Source organism: Podarcis bocagei (assembly GCF_964188305.1).
Source record: "Podarcis bocagei genome assembly, chromosome: W".
Taxonomy (NCBI): Eukaryota; Metazoa; Chordata; class Lepidosauria; order Squamata; family Lacertidae; genus Podarcis; species Podarcis bocagei.
Genome location: NC_138131.1, coordinates 82,438,008 through 82,447,267, shown reverse-complemented (window position 1 = coordinate 82,447,267; position 9,260 = coordinate 82,438,008). Strand labels below are relative to the sequence as shown.

The following is a 9,260-nucleotide window of genomic DNA, read 5'->3' as shown; positions in this document are numbered from 1 at the left end:
AACAGACAACCTTCGCCTCGCCTCTCTGCGCGGAAGCCTTCTGCGCAGAGTGGGCGTGCCGAGTGGTGGTCCTCCACCCTCCTCACTGACTTCACTGGAAGAGTCTCGGAGCCTCACGTCCGAGCTGCTCTCTGCCTCTCCCTTCTTCCTGGTGTCACCTGGACTTCCTTCCCCAGATGACGTTCTCTCTCTTCCCTTACTTGTCCCCTCTCCTGCAGAGTCCGGGAGCCTCGCCTCTCCCCTCTGCTCCGATGTCAGTTCCCTGACAGTATGTCCACATTGTTTTTTGTTGGAGAACCATGTGGCAAAATTCCAAGAAGTGCAAATTTCAAAAGAAAGCTGCGTTTCAGTGTGCCTCTTGTTTAAGGAAGGGTGAATTGGGTCAGTTTCATGTTAAGGGAACTGAATTTCCTCTCCATCCCTCTGTTCATATTGAGAAACATTCTCTTTTGCTTTGAGGTTCATTTTTTTATGCTTTCTGGACTTTTTGTTTCATTTTAACTGGGATGTGGTCATTGTTGCCCAGGCAGCCTGTGCAAACACCCCTCTCTGAGCTCCTGGGAATGGGGGAAGGTTAGAATACAAATGCTGCAAATAAAACGAAAAAATGGAACAAAAAAAATCAATGAATACTATATCATATGAAGGCAAAGGAATGGGGAACATGGTCTTAGCATGGGCATAGCGAGGACTTTTGTTAGCGGGGCAGAAATGACATGATTGGTCAGTTAAGTATTTCTATTGTTTTATTTGATAGGGAGCAGCTGCCCTCTGTCCCCCCCCCCTTAGCTATGCCCATGGGTCTTATGAAACAAAATGTGGTATTTTGGGCTTGTGGCTCTCCCCCCCCCCCCGGCTGGTAACTTGCAAGGAAGGAGGACTTGTATTAGCAGCACACAAAGAGGGAGAGAGAGAGAGAGAGAGAGAGGGGGGGGGAGAGAGGGAGGGAGGGAGGGAGGGAGGGAGGGAGGGAGGGGGAGGGAGAGTATTCTGCCAGAACCATGGTAATATGGAAATAAACAAGTCTGGTTCCACACTTGCATCAGCATCGCCTGGGCAACCTGGGAGCGAATTGCGACATGAGGCATTGTTTATGTTCCAAAAAGGAGGGGGTAGAGGAGGAATTGGAAAGCTGAGTAACATCCCCACTCCTTATTGAAATCTACATCCAGATTTCCATTCCATCCAGAGAAGCAGCATCAGCGGTATGGGTGACTGACACAACCAATTGCTACTTTGATTGGTAACTGAAATCCTAAGACCTTTGTTTGCTGTGTATTAGCATGATTAGGGTTAGGGAGCATAGCAATGCAAAGGCCAGTTGCCACCTCTCTTAGAAACTCCAGAGAATTAGAAAGACACAGAAGAAATTGTTTGTATTCTCCAAATGCTGCCCCACAGACCATGCCACTACAAGGAGATGACAAAAGGCATTGTTTTTGTGCCCTGTATTTAAGTTTTATTCCCCACCCCCTCCAAAGTGCTCAGGGTGAGGGATCAGGCCTGGTCTCATGCTCTGGAGGTGGTGCTCCCTTCATTCTGCTCCTCTGTCCTGAAGGGCTCTGGGATTAGGGTGGACACAGTTGTGGTTCTCCGGGGGGAAGGGTCAGACTTATGCTTGGAATGTCTGGAATCAGTATTTTGGTACCTGGAAAAGGGCAGGCGACAGCTTACTCATGCCAAAAATAAGCAGGATATAAATGTAAGAAAACAACTAGCTAAATAAATACTCCCCCTTCAATGCCATCTAGGTCTTCAGCTGGTGGGTCAGGACTTCCACCAATACTTCCACCATGCAAATATATGGTCAATGATGAAGAAATGGGTCCCCAAATGCATGTTACTGAAAAGGATGGAGATCCCTATCTAGCCTTTCGTCCATCATTGAATCACAGAACTGTAGAGTTGGGAAGGCCCATGAGTGTCATCTAGTCCAACCCCCTGCCATGCAAGAATCTTTTACCCAACATGGTGCTCGAACCCATGACCCTGAGATTAAGAGTCCCATGCTGCACCAACTGAGTTATCCTAGGTTCAACAAGTCTTGTGGCAGCAAATTCCACACATCAATGGTGAGTGTGCTTTGCTGCGAACAAATAAGAACGTAAGAACATAAGAATCTGTTGGATCTGGCCAAAGGGCATCTAGTTCAGCATTCTGTTCTCACAGTGACCAACCAGATGCCTGTGGGAAACCTGCAAGCAGGATCCAAGCACTCTCCTCCCATGTTTCCAGCAGCTGGTATTCAGAAGCAGGACATAGTCATAGAATCATAGAATCATAGAATCATAGAGTTGGAAGAGACCACAAGGGCCATCGAGTCCAACCCCCTGCCAAGCAGGAAACACCATCAGAGCACTCCTGACATATGGTTGTCAAGCCTCTGCTTAAAGACCTCCAAAGAAGGAGACTCCACCACACTCCTTGGCAGCAAATTCCACTGTTGTCCTGACTAGTTGTCATTGATAGCTTTATCCTCCTCTGTGAATTTATCCAGTCCTCTTTAAAAGCCATCCATGTTGGTGGTCAGCACTGCCTCCTGTGGGAGGGAGTTCCATAGTTAAACTAAGCGCTGTTTATTGGGGCTTTGCTTAATGCTATCAACACACATGAAACTATTTCCCCAACTCCTGCCTGCTGGTTCCCCTTGCATGTTTCTTTTGGTGTGTTTTCTACATGGCTATTTTGCTATTAATCATTTCTATTGTTTTCCTTCTGCTGTTTGGGATCGTGGTACTGTTGCTTGAGCTGCTTGCAATTATATTTTATGGTTGCAATTTCATTCCATGTTGTTCATTTTAAATTGTTCTGAGCTGCCTTGGGGACCTTGTTGTTGAAAGGCAGGGCAGGCTGGGGGGGGGCAGTAAAATCAGGGGTCGATAAGCTTTTTTTTTTAGTGCAAGGGCCATATTTGATAACCATCTGAGGGCCATGTACCAGTGTTGAATGGGGTTAGATACAAAAACTGGGTGGAGCAACAGGAGGGACTCTTTGTGCATTAGGCTATAATCCAGCTCCACATACCCTCCAAGTTTCTATACCTACCCCTGCCCCCATCTTCATTCAGGAAAGCAAGAGGCTTTGCTCTCACATTCCAGCCAGGCAAAAGCACTTGAAGAGGGCACAAAGCAGGGGCAGGGAGGCTTGTGACCTGGAGAGAGTGCTAATGGTCAGAGAGAGAGAGGTCTGGTTGGTGGCATGTGGCTCCTGGGCTGAGCCTCCCATTCCTGGTTTAAATAAACAAAGGCACACAGACCTCTAGATTCACCCTCATTCCCTTAGCCCTTACAGTGCAGGGGCTGCAAAGGGGCTCTTCTCTGTCTGTTGTTGGACTAAAACTCCCATCATCCCATGGTGACTGGGGCTGATGGGAGTTGGAGTCCAACAAGCTCTTGGGATGTTGGCTACCCTGGCCTAGGTACATGCCGTTAAATCACATAAACAAGCAGCAATCTCCATTCTTTTAGCACTTATGGTCCTTATGTGGCCAAAACAGCACCATCTGTGCAAGACGGAGGGCTCAGCAAGCCTGGAGAAAACGGCAAGGTTTGAAGATAGGATAGGATAGGATAGGATAGGATAGGATAGGATAGGATAGGATCCCTCAGAGGAGAACACTCCCCCCTCCCCAAATAGCCCAATGTGAACTTAGCATACTTAGTGGAAATTGAATACTGTTTGGGGTGGGGTAGAACGGAGTAGCTGGAACCCTGAGCTGCAACACTCCATGGTGCAACATTTTATTGCAGGTTGGACTTGCATTCATTCATTTACTTTCATTCCCCAGAGCACTGGTGACACATACGACTCCCCACTGCAGTGGGCACACTCCAATGCCGACTTCCAGAGCCAAAGGTGCAGCTCAGCCTGTTAGTTGTCTTTCTGGTATCTCTAAGCATCCAGCCAGAGTGCCGGCCATCAAGAAGCAGTATGCGTCCATCAGTGCCAAGTATAAAGGTGAGCTGTGGGAATAGATGGGGCAAGAGAGAGAAGGAGATCAGGAATACAGAGGTACCTATATCTTTGCCAGTCTGGATGTGTTCAACAGCATTGTTGAAAGACCCTCTGGCATCTGGTTAGCCCCTGTGAGAACAGGATGCTGGACTCGGTGGCTGGCTGGCTTGATCCATCAGGGTTCAAAGAAATTTCAAAGAAATTTTATTGCGGCCGTAGGCCCATACAGATAAAAACAAGACATAAATAACAGTTTTTGCACGTGGGAAAAAACAGCCGCTAAAACACCACTATAACAATAAAATACTGTAGTATGGAATGGAAGGAAGGAATGACATGCTGCACCTTAATTAACTTGTAGTGCTCCTTGGCAGCGCTTTTGGGTAAGGACAGCGACCAGGAACCTAGCCACTTTCAGTGTCGTATGGATGTCCTTATCCTGCAAGATTTGGGCAAGGTGGAATTTTGGTGGGGTACCCTCTAGCTTCTGTATGATTAATCCCAACAAATTTGCCCGTGGCACATTGAACAAGGGGCAAGTGAACATAATGTGCTGAAGCGACTCCGGCGTCTCCTTATCACATTCGCACATGGCGGAGGCTTGGCCCTTTGAGAATCTATGTCTCAGGACATTAGAGGGAAAAACGTTAAACCTCGCCTTGGTGAAGGCCAGCCTATGGGCAACAGACGAAAGGGAGGAGAGGTATGATGGAACGCAGTAAGTTAAAGTGATACCAATGTTCTGGGGCGAACAAACACCTCCCCCCAGCGTATAATTTCGCTGTAAATCGATGTCGTCCAGTCTTTGGCGGATCAGTCTTTGAGCAGTGATTTGATCTAGTTTTAGGGAATCTAGGGGAGAGATTCCATAACTCAGGAGTTTGGCATGAATTCTACTAGTCCAAAGGCTGGAGAATTCATCTCGCCATAGGCATTGGACAAGGTAATGGTCTGGTAATCTGTGCCACAATGATAACCAATAATTGAAGACTTGCTTCCACAGGCAAGTTTCTAAGGATGCGATCTTCAATTCTAATCGGATGGCTGCGTTGCTTACGCACAGGGGGAGCATTAGGAGCCGACGTAGGAATTGGTTTTGCAAAGTCTCAAGAGGAGCAAGATCTGTCATCACGGCCCAGAGCGGGGCAGCATAAGCAAGCACGGGAACCACTTTTGCCTTGAACACCTTTAGGGCCGAGGGAACATGCAAAGCTCCATCCGAAAAGAAAAATCGGAGGAGCGCATATGACAGAGTTTTGGCCTTGTTGAGTAGGTGTTGAATTTGTGCTTTCCACCCCAAATTGTGTTGAAAAATAACTCCTAGGTATTGAAATTTTAGGACTTGCTCTATTTTTGCTCCACCAAGCTTCCATTTGTATAATCTCCGACTTCTGGCGAAAATCAGAATCTTAGATTTAGCATGGTTGATGGTTAATTGGTTGAGTTGACAGTACGTGGCAAAGATCTTCAGAGCTCTGGTTAGTCCAACACGTGTATAAGATAGAATTACCGCGTCGTCCGCGTATAAAAGGAGTGGACAGTGGTAATCCGCTAGTCTAGGCGCGTGTGTACTTGGAGATGAGTTGACTAGGGGTGCTCGCATGTCGCTGATGAATAGGTTGAATAGGCAGGGAGCTAATATACATCCTTGGCGCACTCCCTTGTTTATTGGAATCGAATTTGTGAGGTCGCCCGCAGGAGTAAGTCTCACTCTGGCAAGGGTACCTTCGTGGAGCTGGCTTATAAGCCATAAGAGTCTTCTATCGATGCCCTGTTTTGCAAGTTTCTCCCAAAGAATATTTCTAGGAACGCTGTCAAAGGCTGCCTTTAGATCTAAGAAGGCAGCACAAAGGTAGCCCCGGGGGGGGGGGGGACGAGTACTTCCGTGCCAGATGGTAAAGAACTATCGCATGATCAGTTGTTGAACGTTTAATTCTGAACCCTGCTTGTTCGTGACCAATCTGATTAGTCTCGTCTGCCCATCGCAATAGTTTAGTCAGCAAAAAGCTGGCATAAATTTTCCCTATGATCGAAAGGAGGCTGATGTTACGGTAGTTTTCCGGCTCCATTGGAGAACCTTTTTTATGAATTGGTACTATAATGGCCTCCTTCCATATTTTGGGGATGAGACCAGAAGCGTTGATTGCGTCGAAGGTTTTGGCCAAGATGTCAGCCCACCATTTTGGGTGTAGTTTGATGGCTTCAGCAGGGATCAGGTCGGGCCCTGGGGCTTTGCCCGGTTTCAGCTGGGCTATTAGCTTGGCTATTTCGTCCGGATCGGTGGGAGGCCAAATAGGTAGGTGGGAAAACAGATGCATCAGATGGTCGGAGGGAGCATCTGCCTGTGAGAAACATTTCTTCAGGAACAATTCCCATGTCGGTGCTGGGATGACTGCCCTTGGGAATTTCCTCGCCCTTCTGTTAATCAAAGACCAGAATTCCCTGGATCTATGTGGTTTTGAAGCAGTAATCAAGGCCTGCCAGCGATTCTGTTGCCACTCGCGTTTGGCAGTTTTCTGCGTGCGTTTGTAAACTTGCTTGGCTTGTGCATAACTAGCTGGCAGAGTAGATGCATCGGAGGTCTTGTACACATTATATATAGCACGGAGGCGCTGTCTTGCTTGTTTACACTAAGAATTATACCAGGGGGCACCGTAAGTATACTCGTTTCGATTTAATATTTTGGGTGGTAGCCTGAAGAAGGACGTAAGATCAGTCGTATGGTGGTGGAAGCGTTTCAACACTATGCTATACTCGTCTGAGGCAGAGTCTATGTTGGAATGGGGCCCGAGGATTTCTTTTTGAAAGAATTCCTGATACCTTTGAGCCTGGGTCTCCGACCATTTGATTCCTCTTAGTTGGAGAGATTCGTTGGTTACCATCTGGGTCGCATGTCTATGGGCCTCTGACTGCCAGTTCAGGGAGAGCTTGGCTACAAGGGGAAGATGGTCACTAGATTGTACATTCTCGATCTTAAAGGTGGAGATACACTTAAGTATATCACTGGAAACCAGCAGGTAATCGAGAACGCTGTTTGATTTAACGCTCAGATGAGTGAAATCCCCTGGAATATCAGGGAGGCATGTTCCATTTAGGGGGACCAGATTTAAACGGATGGCCATTTGATAGAGGAGTACTCCAGCCTCGTTAACTCGTTGGTCTTTAGAAGTTCTCCTCATGATATGTTCCAGCTCATAATTATCAAGGTTTGGGGTAACCCACCATTTGGCTTTGGTTAGCGAGTCCCAATTTGCTGCTGTGCGGGCATTAAAATCGCCACCTATTATGGCCGGGGTGTTAGGAAACTTAACATAGCATGAGAGCAAATGCTCTTCTAGCGAGCCCCATTTAGAGCCCAGTTCGGAGGAAGAGCCCCCAGGTGGCAAGTAAGCATTTGTAACTAGAAGTGAGATCTTTTCCCCCGCAATCAGTCCAGTAAGGGCGTAAGGAGGCAAGGCCTGTACTAGAGTAAGTTTAGAATGTAGGTTGAGGGAGATGCCTATTATTAGGCCCCCTTTAGGGCGGCCTCCTTTCAGGGAGGGGCAGGCAGGGAGTTCTAGAAGCTCAAAGCCATTTAGGGAAATTTTCTCTACTTCCCACGATTCTTGGAGCAAGATGATATGAAACAGGTTAATATACTCCAGGAATTCTGGGTCAAGTTTTTTCCCCCTCCAGCCCGCAATGTTCCAGCTGAGGACTGATAGGGGGGAGTTCCTGTTGTGCCCAATTCGCTGTCATTTCAGGGAGAGATGTGAGTCCTTTGGAGGCAGGGCAGACCCCGCAAAAAAGTCAGTTATTTTACTTTGCACGGCAGGCACCTGCTGAAGGTACCTAGTCTTGAAGTTGGTAGTGAAGTATTCTGACTGAGGCGACAAAACGGGTCTCCCGCTGGGTAACCCAAGGGTGGACACTTCAGTGGGAAACTCCACAGGATTTGCTGAGACTGCCCCACCGCGAGGGCTGAAGGTCGCCAATGAAACCATTTGATTTATATGTCCGGCCGGGTCTTCAATCAAATCCGGGCCATTTTTTGATGTAGGTGGAGCACTCCCATGACCTGATGCTGGTGAAGGTACAGGGGATGCTTGGCGTACTGGTACCGTTTGTATGTCGGGTCTATGCCGCTCAGGGGAATAAGAGGACTCCAGTTCCGGCATTGATGGATTAGATGGTAAGGAATTGTTTTGGTGGAAGGAACTCTGAGATACACTCCTCAGCGGGGGACTCTTGGAGGGCGAGTCAAAATTTATCAAGAGTTGAGGTGAGAGGCCAACTTGTGGGGCAAGACCTGGGTCTGCCAGGCGTCGGTGGGTTTTGCCCACAAATGGGGGAGACATGGGTTTAGGAGCAGGACTAAGGTGAGGAAGACTTCCTGCTTCCTTAAAACACGACTCCGAAAAGCTGGCAGGGTAGTCCTGAAAAGTGGGCAGAACTTTTCCGTTCTTCTGGACATGTATGAGCTGATGATTAAGTACTTCTAGTCTATCAATTATTTCTTGTTATTCTCTCGTTGGAAGGTCACCAAAGGTGGCTAAAAGCTCTCTTTCCTCCGGCGGGGTCAGAGAATTACTTGCGCCAGTGGGTTTCTTTAGAGCTCGTGGGGGCGTAGGGTAAATCCAGTTTTGGTGCGGGTGGATATCCTCCGGGAGAGGAGGCTCAATGTCCTGAGGTACTCCCGACCTCTCCGACAGAGTCCGCTCCGTGCCGTGACCGGCAAGTAGAAGGGGGTGGATCATGCTATCCATAAAAACTCTTGTTGGGATGATATCATACCTAGCCAAGAGTGATTTCTGCCTGATGATAGCTGAAGGGATCCTTGGAGAGTAAAACGCAAGCATCACTTTCTGTTGCCTGAGGTGCTGGTTCAAGGGTAATACTGCAATGAGATCACATTGTGAGATTTCTATGTTTAGGAGATTGCTTAGATGCTTTTTAACCCCACTCAGAGTAAGCCACCTTGGTGACCCTGCCCCGATGTTTAGGCAGATTTTCTTAGGTTGTAGGGACAACGCTTGGTGTTTCAGTGCAGGATTTGGTTTATATTTAGGGATCACACTTCTTTTTTTGGTTGAAGGTATGGACCTCTGGCACTTCAATTCCCCTGTGTCTACAGTTGGTTTAAACTTTGACCAGGAGTTATCAATTTTCTGTTCGAGGTTACATAGCTGGGAGGATAGCACATCAATCTTCTTGAATATGCAATTAAGGGTTCTGACCACAAGATGGAGATGTTCATGTTGTTCTTGTCTTGCGCAGTCCTCAGCTCCGGCGTCCTGCACCACCCTCAGTGGGACATACCCTCTTCC

At 47.7% G+C, this 9,260-nt stretch overlaps 1 pseudogene across 1 annotated transcript in view; it reads left to right on the top strand.

Annotated features, from left to right (window-relative positions):
• Positions 1 to 1,093: 1,093 nt before the first annotated feature.
• The window catches only part of LOC308577886 (protein CIMAP1C-like), a 32,969-nt pseudogene continuing 24,802 nt past the window's right edge, over positions 1,094 to 9,260 (top strand). The window contains exons 1-2 of the transcript in view: positions 1,094 to 1,205; positions 3,788 to 3,957. The product of the transcript in view is annotated as a protein CIMAP1C-like (transcript). The remainder of the gene's footprint in view (positions 1,206 to 3,787; positions 3,958 to 9,260) is intronic.